This window comes from Pseudophryne corroboree, chromosome 9, assembly GCF_028390025.1.
Source record: "Pseudophryne corroboree isolate aPseCor3 chromosome 9, aPseCor3.hap2, whole genome shotgun sequence".
Lineage (NCBI taxonomy): Eukaryota > Metazoa > Chordata > Amphibia > Anura > Myobatrachidae > Pseudophryne > Pseudophryne corroboree.
This window is the reverse complement of record NC_086452.1, coordinates 196,133,842-196,146,493: the sequence shown is the minus strand read 5'-3', so window position 1 is coordinate 196,146,493 and position 12,652 is coordinate 196,133,842. Positions and strand designations below refer to the sequence as shown.

General features: G+C 48.6%; 1 protein-coding gene across 1 annotated transcript in view; it reads right to left on the bottom strand.

The window, feature by feature from the left end:
• The window catches only part of SLC35A3 (solute carrier family 35 member A3), a 213,672-nt gene extending 203,641 nt beyond the window's left edge, over positions 1-10,031 (bottom strand). Inside the window, exon 1 of the mRNA XM_063940064.1 lies at positions 9,821-10,031. The gene's annotated coding sequence lies outside the window, so the exon portion shown is untranslated. The remainder of the gene's footprint in view (positions 1-9,820) is intronic.
• Positions 10,032-12,652: the final 2,621 nt, after the last annotated feature.

Genomic DNA, 12,652 nt, shown 5'->3' with positions numbered 1-12,652 from the left:
AAAGCCGTTTGGCAATGAAGGAAGCCTCACGGATTCTACGTTGGGCAGAACGCCATCTACTGGCAATATTCATTCCGGGAGTCCTGAATTGGGAAGCAGACTTTCTCAGTCATCAGGACGTGCATGCCGGCGAGTGGGGCCTCCATCCAGAAGTGTTTCAACTCCTCATGGAAAGGTGGGGTCTTCCAGATGTGGATCTGATGGCGTCTCGACACAATCACAAGGTTCCGGTCTTCGGAGCAAGGACAAGGGATCCTCAAGCAGCATTCGTGGATGTGCTGGCAGTGCCGTGGAGGTTTCGGCTGCCGTACGTGTTCCCTCCGGTGTCAATCCTGCCCAGGGTAATTCGGAAGTTTAAGCAAGAAAAAGGAAATCTGCTTCTCATAGCTCCGGCGTGGCCCAGACGGCACTGGTTCTCAGACCTGCAAGGCCTATCGTCAGAGCGTCCACTTCTACTTCCACAATGCCCAGACCTCCTCGTTCAGGGCCCCTGTGTCTACCAGGACCTAGCCCGGCTGTCTTTGACGGCGTGGCTCTTGAAGCTTCCGTCTTAAGAGCTAAGGGTTTTTCTGAAGAGGTCATTAAAACTAGGTTGCGGGCCCGGAAACCGGGCTCTGCTCGGATTTACCATCGGGTCTGGCATTCTTACTTTGTTTGGTGCGCATCTAACCATTATGACGCTTCCAAGTTTAGTACAGCCAAACTTTTGGCTTTTCTACAACAGGGCCTAGATTTAGGCCTGCGTCTGGCCTCCCTCAAGGTTCCTATTTCTGCCTTGTCGGTGTGGCTTCAGAGAAAAAAATTGCGACTTTACCTGATGTTCATACTTTCACTCAGGGTGTGTTGCGTATCCGACCTCCCGCCTGTGGCTCCTTGGGACTTGTTGTGGTTTTGGAGGCGTTGCAGGAGTCTCCATTTGAACCTCTTGGTTCAAGCTGACCTTAAGTGGCTTTCTTTTAAGGTGGTGTTCTTGCTGGCTATTGCCTCTGCTAGAAGAGTGTCGGATTTGGGTGCCTTGTCTTGTAGTTCTCCATATCGGATTTTTCACCGTGACCGGGCGGTTCTTAGGACTTGTCCCGGATATTTACCTAAGGTGGTTTCTTCGTTCCACCTTAATCAGGAGATTGTGGTTCCAGCTTATGTTTCTCCTGATTTGTCTCCCAAAGAGCGGTCTTTGGATGTGGTATGGGCTCTCCGTATCTATGTGAAGAGAACTGCTTCTATTCGAAAGTCTGATTCTCTCTTTGTTTTGTTTGGATTTCACAAACGTGGCTGGCCTGCTCACAAGCAGACCCTGGCCAGGTGGATTAGAATGGTGATTGCGCATGCTTATGTGAAGGCTGGTCTGTCAGCTCCTGTTCACATTACGGCCCATTCTACTCGGTCTGTTGGACCTTCTTGGGCGCCCCAACGTGGTGCGACCCTTGACCAATTGTGCAAGGCGGTTACGTGGTCCTCTGTGAACACGTTCATAAGGTTCTATGCCTTCGATACTGCCGCTTCCCAGGATGCTTCCTTTGGATGCCGGGTTCTTGTGCCCGCTACAGTGCGTCCCCTCCCATAAGGAACTGCTTTAGGACAACCCCATTGTCCAGACTTGTGGAGCCCAGTGTACCCCGCAGCAGAAAACGAGTTTTATGGTAAGAACTTACCCTTGTTAAAACTCTTTCTGCGAGGTACACTGGGCTCCACAAGGCGCCCACCCTGACGCACTTAGCTTCTTTGGGTTGATATGGCATTAGCCGCTGACACTTCTCTTGTCGTGAGAGTGTGGTGTATGTGGCTACTAACCGTTGTCTCTTTTCCTGCTACTGCATTGGGCTGGTTATCTAAACTGAGCTCCTGTGCTGGGAGGCGGGGTTATAGAGGAGGCGGCGCTGTGTATTCTGGGAACAGTCAAAGCTTTGAGCCTGTTGGTGCCTCAGATCAAGATCCTACTCTACACCTCATTGTCCAGACTTGTGGAGCCCAGTGTACCTCGCAGAAAGAGTTTTAACAAGGGTAAGTTCTTACCATAAAACTCGTTTTTTATTCTCTTTAGAATTCTTGGGATCAGAGGGAGGAAACACGTACACCAGCTGGTAGACCCACAAAGTTGTCAGAGCATCTACCGCCACCGATTGTGGGTTTCTCGACCTGGAACAATAACGCTTGAGCTTTTTGTTGAGTCGAGTGGCCATCATGTCGATCTGTGGATATCCCCACCGACGTGTCGTCCACCTGAACACCACCGGGTGGAGGCCCCACTCCACGAGTACAGGTCATGTCTGCTGAGGAAGTCTGCTTCCCAGTTGTCTACTCCCGGAATGAGGACGGCCGACAACGCCACGGTGTGTTTTTCTACCTAGAGGAAAATTCTTGACACCTCTGACATTGCTGCTCTGCTTTTCGTTCCGCCCTGTCGGTTTATGTACGTTACCACCGTTACATTGTCCAACTGGACTTGAATGGCCTGATTCTAAAGTAAAGATGAAGCCTGCAGAAGGGCGTTGTAGATTGCCCTTAGTTCCAAGATGTTTATTGGAAGGAGGACTTCCTGACTTGACCATATTCCCTGAAACTGCACCCCCCCCGGGTGACTGCTCCCCAACCTCTGAGGCTTGTGTCTGTGGTTAGCAGAATCCAATTCTGAATCCCGAACCTCGGACCCTCGACGAGGTGAGAAGTCTGTAGCCACCACAGAAGGAAGATTCTGGCTCTTGGCGACAGACAAGTCCTCTAATGCACGTGAAGATGCGATCCAGACCATTTGTCCACCAGATCCAGCTGTAAGGGCCACTCATGAAACCTACCGTACTGAAGTATCTCGTAAGAGGCCACCCTTTTCCCCAAAAGGCGAATGCACAGATGCACTGAGATGCAGGTTGGCTTCAGGACAGCCCGAACCATCGACTGGATTACCATAGTATTCTCCAAGGGAAGGAACAGTCTCTTATACCCTGTGTCCAGTATCATTCCCAGGAAAGGAAGCCTCTGTGTCGGTTCCAGGTGAGATTTTGGTAAGTTCAGAATCCATCCTTGATCCAGCGCTCCCTGGATGGTGCCTTTATCAGAAGATCGTCCAGGTATGGAATTATGTTCACTCCTTGTTTGGGGAGTAGAATCATCATCTCTGCCATCACCTTGGTGAACACTCTCGGTGCTGTGGAGAGACCGAATGGCAGGGCCTAGAACTGGTAGTGGCAGTTTTGCAGTGCAAATTGTAGATAAGCCTGATGAGGCGGCCAGATCGGAATGTGAAGGTACGCATCCTTGATATCCAGGAACACTAGGAATTCTCCCTCCTCCAGACCTGATATCACCGCTCTCAGAGACTCCATCTTGAATTTGAACACTCTTAAGTACGGGTTCAATGACTTGTGGTTCAAAATCGGTCTTACCGAACAGTCTGGTTTCGGTACTACAAACAAGTTGGAATGATATCCATTGTTTTGCAGATGAGGTGGAACTGGAACAATGACCTAAGTCTGTACCAGTTTTTGAATGGCGTCCTGTAAGGTTATACTTGCCTCTTGAAACTGGTAAGCCTGATTTGAAAGGTCTCTGAGGTGGGAGCTCCTGAAACTCCAGTCTGTAGCCCTGGGAAATAAGATTTATGACGCAGGGATCCTGGCACGAACCTGTCCAGATGTGACTGAAAAATCTTAGTCGGGCTCCCACCTGCCAGTCTTCCAGGCATCTCGGTCCACCGTCATGCTGAAGGCTTTGAGGAAGCAGAGCTTGAGCTCTGTTCCTGTGAACCGGCAGTTGCTGGTTTGCATGGTTTAGCTCTAGCGCCTCTGGTGGCTTTAGAAGAACCTCTGGTCTTGCCCTTAAACTTGGCAGTCCAAAAGGACTGTAGATTAGGTCCAGAGTTGGCCTTCCTGGCTGGTGGAGCTGCAAAAGGAAGATACGTGAACTTACCCGCAGTAGCTTTGGAGATCAATTTGTCTAGTTAATCTCCAAATAAGGCCTCTCCTGTGAAGGGTAGGCCTTCCACGCCTTTCCTGGAGTCTGCACCAGCAGTCCACTGGCGTAGCCATAAGCCTCTGCGTGCTGCCACTGCCAAAGCAGTGGTGCGTGCATTAAGCAAGCCTATTACTTTTATGGCTTCCACCATAAGGTTTGCCGAGTCCTGTATATGTTGCAGGAGTAAAATAATCTCCCCTTGAGGCAAGGTACCTAACCCCTCAAGTAGGTTACTAGACCATTTGGTGATGGCCTTAGTAATCCACCCACATGCTATAGTGGGTCTCGGGGCCACCCCAGCAGCTGTATACAAAGATTTGAGTGTATTCTCAATTCTACGATCAGCCGTGCCTTTTAGGGAATCTGCACCCGGGACAGGCAATACAATTTTCCGTGACAGCCTGAATGCTGATGCATCCACTATCGGTGGATTTTCCCATTTTTTCCTATCCTCAGGAGGAAAAGGAAAAGATGATAGCAACCTTTTTAGGATTTGAAATTTCCTATCAGGATTAACCCACGGTTCTTCAAACAGGGTATTTAGTTCCTTTGACACAGGAAAAGTGTAGAGGATTTCTTTTATATATTAAAATAAGATTTCTCAGTCTCCTCTGTTACCTTATCAGGGATATGCAGAACTTCTCTGATAGCTTCTATGAGGGCCTCTATTCCCTGTGACAGAATAGCCTCCCCCACCTCTGAGTCCACCTCCCCCTCCTCCATGTCTGACCCCTCATAATCAGAGTGAGACTGCAGGATATGAGCCAAAGGATGTTTATGCGGACAAATAGCAGGGGACTGAGACGCTGGTTTGGGTACTGAGTCTCTGTTCAAAAACTCAGGTCATCGATTGTCTTAAGTATTGCATCTTTTTCTCATTACGGGACAATTTAGTAGAAATAATGGAAATCATTCCCCTAATGGAATCCAGCCAAGCTGGCTCTGCCCCGCTAGCCTGGGAAGGTACACTGCACTGAGTACACTGCAGTGAACCCCCTGGAGAAGAGGAACACTGTGCCTTACATGAAACACACTCTTTGTCTGACATACTGTGAAAGTGACCGCACACACACACAGGAACAGGTTAAATGCACAGTTAACCCACAAAGTGCCCTTCCAGAGAGACACAGAGATAGTATGGAGCCAGCACACAGCACCCTTACTGCTAATGCCAAGCTTAGCTGGGTCGCAGACTAAGTACCCAGATTGGGGACTTAGAACACTAGTAAGCTCTCATCCCCTGCTATGACCCCCTGGTACCGATGAGGTAATCTGGAGTCCCTCCGGAGAAGCTGGGCGTCCCTGTCAGTCAGCATCTGTGTCCACTGCAGAGGGAAAATAGCGCTGGTGAGCTGCTGGATCCGCTCAGTGAAGCCCCGCCCTTACAATGGCACGAGATCTTGCCGCACTTTTTTATAGTGGCTGAGGTAATTTTAGTGCTTAAAGTCAGCCACCCATTTAAGTCTGTAATGCCAGTCTGGGTACTGTGTATACACGTAGTGTACTTAGACTCAGTTCGCTACCTCAGAAGCGGTGCGTCTGCACTGTGTACCGAGTCTGGAGACCCAGCCGCCCCATGTCAAAGCCGTGCATCTCCGTGCTATCATGCCGCCATAATAGCCGGCGACCCGCTAACCGGGATGCCAGCTTAGTACTCACCACTCTTCTAGCTTCTGGCTCTGTTAGGGGTGGCAGCGTGCTGCGGGAATGTACGCTCGCCGTGGTGGGGCTTGTGAATAGTTCCCTCAGGAGCTAGTGTCCTGTCAGTGGGGAATGGGACCATTAACCCTTCAAGAGGTTGGGCTGTCCCCCCCCCACCCTAAGTCCCACGAAGCATGCAGGCTGGAGCCATCCAGTTCTGCCTGAAAATAACAAACATACAAAATAAATGCAGAAAATGCTTCAGGAGCTTCCAGCGATGTGACCGGCTCCTCCGGGCACATTTTCTATCCGAGTCTGGTGGGAGGGGCATAGAGGGAGGAGCCAGCGCACACTATCAAATTCTTAAAGTGCCAAAGGCTCCTAGTGGACCCGTCTATACCCCATGGTACTAAATGGATTCCCAGTATCCCCAAGGATGTAAGAGAAATAAGCATTACTGTGTGGCATAATTTTAATCGGGGGTACTACTGTGTGGTCACACCCTTTACCTATGCCCATTTTGGGGGGTGCGTGCTTTCAGCGTACGCAGTGCCTATTCATAATATAGGGGGGAGGGGGACTCCACTGCTCTTTCTAGGACACCAAAATATCTGGTTACGGCACTGAGCAATGTGCACATAATATGGTCAAAAATAATCCCAATGTTCTCGTGGAGAGGAGCCGAGGTGGGGGCCAGGATAGACCAAGCCAGGAAAAAAGTAAATGCAGCCATCAGTAAATTGGTCGCAGCTAAAGGGGGAAGCACCATTCAGCATAAACATCTAGTGATAAGGTTTAGAGTTGTACAGGTGCGATGGAGTGCTCATAGGCCTGGACATATTCAACAATGTCTACAGGACACCCTGGAAGGTTTGAGGTAGCAGGGTGGGGCTTCAGTCCTTAGGTCGCTGGAACTTTGTGTGGCAGGGAAGGAGCAGTGCACAAATTATACCCCTTTTCCACCTACGAGCACGGGTCGCAGCCGGGTGCCTGATACGGGAGCTGCCCCCTGCTGCGACCCGTGCTCGGTCCCTTTCCCATCAACAGTCACAACCCGGCATATGCCGGGTTGGTGACGCTTCTAGTGATGCGGCAGGGGCGGCGCAGGGAGATCACATGATCTCCCGGCGCCGCCCTTCCATACAGTGTAAACGGGGGCCGTGTCGCATCGACACGGCTCCCGTTTACACTACAACCCTACCCGGATCATTCCCGTGTCCTACCCAGGTAGATAGCCGGGTAGGATTCACGGGTCACTTGATCCGGGTTGACCCTTTTCCACTTGCAAAAAACACGGGTAAATGCGCGCCCCCGTGCATTTACCCGTGTTTTTTGAGCTAATGGAAAAGGGGTGTTAGTCGGCCGGATGCCTGGTTCCAGCAAAATGTGGCATGTGGACACTAGATGAGGGTGTTATGCGCATGGTAGCTGGACACAATGATAGGGGGCGTGGTTGTGTGCCTGTCCTAGATGGAAAATATAGTAGGGAGCGTGCATGCCTACAAGGTTGGGCCGAGCACGGCCCAGGTGGTGCACTGTCACGAAAGCCTTGCACACTGCTTTCCAGTTGTTATTGTGTTGTGATGAAATAAAGCTGTGACTGATTTATTTGCCCAAAATTACTCAGTCTTATCTCACTTATTGGGTGGCGAATACGGCGGGACGATGGAAAGTCAGAATCTCCATCCGTACTAGCGTTCTGCAGGAGATATCTGTGAAATCTCCTGCATTAGGCTATTAGTACACAGCATCAATTCATAAAATAGGCCTCTTGGTGTTTTTTTGGGTTTTTAAACTCAGTGAACTTGTGACAGAACTGGTAATGCAAGTCAGCAGGAAGTGCACACAAATAAAATACAGAGTCCATGTTTAATGGTTAAAACAAACTAAACACATTCTTTTATGTACACTGGGCACTGCCCTCATTTTGGCACTCACAAAACAGGAGATTGCACACAAAGAATGAATTACTACAAATCTGTAGCTATATCACAACAATCACCAATTTGCACTTGTGTTTTCCCCTTAACAAAAACAAAACAAAAAAAACAGCATTACACTTAAAATGACCACGGTGATCCATTGCCACTGGGCTTCATTCAGCACAGACTGCAATTGCGACCGAACACAATCTGCGAAGACCTCTAACCAAACCCATAATCTCATCTGTGATTATACAACCCCATTGCAAATCTAGCCCACTCCCACTGCGCGCATAGCTACAAATGCAACATTGCGTACATTCAATCAACATTACGAGAATAAACGCAGTTCTTACACATCGATGTCAGCACAAAACTGGGATGGTTTATGATTGCTCTATTCTGTCAGAATAATGGGGGTAATTCCAAGTTGATCGCAGCAGGATTTTTGATAGCAATTGGGCAAAACCATGTGCACTGCAGGGGAGGCAGATTTAACATGTGAAGAAAGAGTTAGATTTGGGTGGGTTATTTTATTTCTGTGCAGGGTAAATACTGACTGCTTTATTTTTACACTGCAAATTATATTGCAGATTGAACACACCCCACCCAAATCTATCTCTCTCTGCACATGTTATATCTGCCTCCCCTGCAGTGCACATGGTTTTGCCCAATTGCTAACAAAAATCCTGCTGCGATCAACTTGGAATTACCCCCAATGTCAGGCAGGTATTAAGGGTCATGGTGTAAACACAATACATACATGTAAAATGTTAAAGTAATACACAATAGTAATAAATTATACACAAGCACTGTGCTAAAATGGGCATACACATAACATACATACCTATAAAAAAAAGTGTCATTTTGTTGATTTAAAAAAACAAACAAATTTATTTAATTAGGCATGCAGCACACTAAACAGCAATCCCTGCATCACTGTGAATGCCATCAGCTGCTTGTGAGGAAAGCGCTTAATTTACCGACGGTCGGGATACCGACGCTAGAATCCCGACAGCTGAGAATGCCACCGGACGGAATCCCGGCGCAACTCGGCTATTCCCACTCATGGGTGTCCACGACACCCATGAGTGGGAATAGATCCTGTGGCAAGTGCAGCAAGCCACCGAGCCCACAGCATGGCAAGTGCAGCAAGCCACCGAGCCCACAGCATGGCAAGTGCAGCAAGCCACCGAGCCCACAGCATGGCAAGTGCAGCAAGCCACCGAGCCCACAGCATGGCAAGTGCAGCAAGCCACCGAGCCCACAGCATGGCAAGTGCAGCAAGCCACCGAGCCCACAGCATGGCAAGTGCAGCAAGCCACCGAGCCCACAGCATGGCAAGTGCAGCAAGCCCACAAGAAGACACTTAGCGCTCGCCCCGCTGCTGGCATTCTGGCAGGCGAGATGCTGTTGTCAGGATTTTGACACCCCGCATCCCACCCACCGGTAATCCATACTGAACCCGCCTGTGATTTTGCAATTATTAGCTTGAGCATTGGAACCTTTGCTGCTATCAGTAGTTCCACAGTCTGCATAGCTCTCTATGTACTCAGCCTGTGCTGATGAAGCGTTTACCATTTCTGCAATCTGTTTTGCCTATACTGCAATTGCAACGCCCACAACACACCCACTATGCGCCCCGCATCGCGGAAACTGCATACCAAACCCAGTGACACACCTCCACCACTCCTTTTTATCGTTGCTAAATGTGATTGCTACTATGCTCGCAGATACCTAGGTACGATCATGGAAACTAAGCTTGGCGCGTGCGCACCATCTTCTGTTTGGTTGTGTACGCATGCGCAGTGTGCTGATAATCGCTCATTATTATTTGCATTTGCCACTGATTCTGAATGAGACCCACAGTTTATCACAGTCATTTTATGCCATTTCTGCAACTGTAGATCACCTGGACAGAAGATATACAAGCATACTGCACACATTATATATATATATATATATATATATATATATATATATATATATATATACACATACATACATACAGGACATATGAATATAATATTCAAAGCAGCAAATCTAAAGAGGAGGAGAAGGAGGAGGAGGGGGAGGGGGCGTCACTAATTAAGTATACCCCACAGTCAGAGAAGCAGACATCCTGATATCATTAGTTTCCCTTCTAATGTGAGAGAACACTGTATAAATGAGAGACACAAGAATAACACAACGTGTGAGCACAGCTAGCTGGCTGGCAGATGTGACAAGGAACACAGACTTGCACAGGGTACACATGAGAAAGCGCTGGCTTAGTATGATGACTATACACAGACATAGCGTGTACTCACTCAGTAGCTTGGATGACACTCTCAGCTCACTGCCTTGGCTGGCTTAGCCTGACACATACACACAACACTTCCGGGATCCGGCCCCGCCTCCTCTCTCCATTGCGCCTAGAGAAGAAGTCTTCACAGAGAAAGACCCGCCCATAATGGTTGTAACCCCGCCCACCATGCTATAAGTATAACCGCCTCACGTTACAGGTACAGTCATGATGAAAGCGGGCGGCCGATGTGCTGCCAGGTGTAGTGCGAGGAGGGTGTGACAGTGTGGGGGAGGAATGGGGTGTAATGACGGCTCTGTTCCTCAGTTACCAGCACACAGAGGGCACACCTCGTCACGGCTCAGCTGATGGGCGTCCAGGAGTTACACATTTCCTGGAAGGATTTCTCCTGACAATAAGAACAGCAGATCCGGCTTTACCTGGCCATAGAATACGATATCTCCTATCCAAAGCATGCACAGTTCCCACAGAAGGGGTAGTATGCCGCACAGGCACATGTTACAGGGCATTTATAGCACAGATGAGTCTGAACTGACTGGTTCTTCAGGTTTTCCCTGAGGGTTCCACGCCATACTTCTATAAAAAACCCACCAGGACAAACACCGTGGAAACAACCTGTCCCTGGAATAGGAAACTGCCATGTGGTGCGCTGTTTATTGTCGTCTCACGCAATCCCGAAAGACGGACACATCTTTTGTAGCGCAGTGCACACCTTTTTTCCTGCACAAATATAAATTGATGGGTCAGTGTTTGTAATTTTATTTATTTGAATATACAGCAGTGGTTCCCATACTGGGTGCCGTCGTGGGTTGGTGGTCAAGTACCAATTACAGGGGCAGATGTATTAACCTGGAGAAGGCATAAGGAAGTGATAAACCAGTGATATGTGCAAGGTGATAAAGGCACTAGCCAATCAGCTCCAATATGTAAATTAACAGTTAGGATCTGATTGGCTGGTGCCTTTATCACCTTGCACATATCACTGGTTTATCACTTCCTTATGCCTTCTCCAGGTTAATACATCTGCCCCAAAATTATTTATGGTCCATGTTTTAGACAAAAGCAGTGCTGGTGGCTGCCTGTCGTAAAATACGGGATCCGGTCTGAAGATCGACACTGTTTAGGTCGACAGTCGCTAGGTCGACAGGGTTTCTAGGTTGACGTGTGCTAGGTCAAAAGGTCGACATGAGTTTTTCCCAAAAAAATTCTTTTTTTGAACTTTTTCATGCTTAACGATCCACGTGGACTACAATTGGAACGGTAATCTGTGCCGAGCGAAGCAACGCACCTTGCCCGAAGCATGGCGAGCAAAGCGGTGCACTAATTCGGCTTCCCGGTCACTTTAAGCAGAAAACGACACAAATAAAAAAACTCATGTCGACCTTTTGACCTGTCGACATGGTGACTGTCGACCTAGACACTGTTTATTTGATGATCTACACCCGTAAAATACATGGAGAAACAGAAGCGCAACCCTGTCTACAAAACACAACTGACCTAAGGATGACAGCGAAGCACAATTTCATATTTTTGGATGACTTTCTCACTGAGACACTTTTGGCCTAGGGGTGCCCTAAAGGTGGGTACACACTGCCCGATATATCGGCCGTTCTCTTGAACGGCCGATATATCGCGGGTCCGTCGGCCAGTGTGTACGGCATAGGCAAACGCAGGGGGGTTTCCGGTTGCACGGAAACCCCCATCCTCTTGGCAAGTGGCTAAAATTATGACAATACCAATGGTATATAATTCGGTTACTAGAACTGCTGCCATATTATGCAGTTTAATGGACAGAGCACAGCTACTGCATATGCCCAGTGTGGCAGCTTCTACCAAGTTTTCTGTGTGTTTGAATCTGAGAATCAGTGTACTGGACCAGATAGTAGCTACCAGGAAGAAGAGACAGGAGCCTTATCATGAGGTGGGAGAATGTGTGCTTAGGGGGTGCAGTACTGGTTCTATTAGGTTTATGTATTTATTTCCTACGGTATGCTTAACCTTTTCCTGACCAATTTATATATACTCTGTAATTGGGCGTTTCGGAACCCTTGTGGCGCCATATAAATAAAGTATAATAATATGATTTAAATATGTTCGATACAGCCAATACTATAGACAATCTATAGTTTTAAATAGTAATACTGTATTTCTCTGACGTCCTAGTGGATGCTGGGAACTCCGTAAGGACCATGGGAATAGACGGGCTCCGCAGGAGACTGGGCACTCTTAAAAGAAAGATTAGGTACTATATCTGGTGTGCACTGGCTCCTCCCTCTACGCCCCTCCTCCAGACCTCAGTTAGAATCTGTGCCCGGCCAGAGCTGGATGCACCTAGTGGGCTCTCCTGAGCTCACTAGAAAAGAAAGTATTTGTTAGGTTTTTTATTTTCAGTGAGATCTGCTGGCAACAGACTCACTGCTACGAGGGACTGAGGGGAGAGAAGCAAACCTACCTGCTTGCAGCTAGCTTGTGCTTCTAAGGCTACTGGACACCATTAGCTCCAGAGGGATCGAACACAGGGCCCGACCTCGATCGTCCGTTCCCGGAGCCGCGCCGCCGTCCCCCTTGCAGAGTCAGAAGACGGAAGATAAAGATGAAAAATGGCGGCTGAAGACTCCTGTCTTCATCAAGGTAGCGCACAGCACTGCAGCTGTGCGCCATTGCTCCCATAGCACACCACACACTCCGGTCACTGTTGGGTGCAGGGTGCAGGGCGCTGGGGGGGGGGCACCCTGGGCAGCAATTAGTTTACCTTTTTGGCACAAATAGCACATAATACAGTGTACAACACTGTATATGTGCAAAAAACCCTGCCATTAACATTATAAAAAGCGGG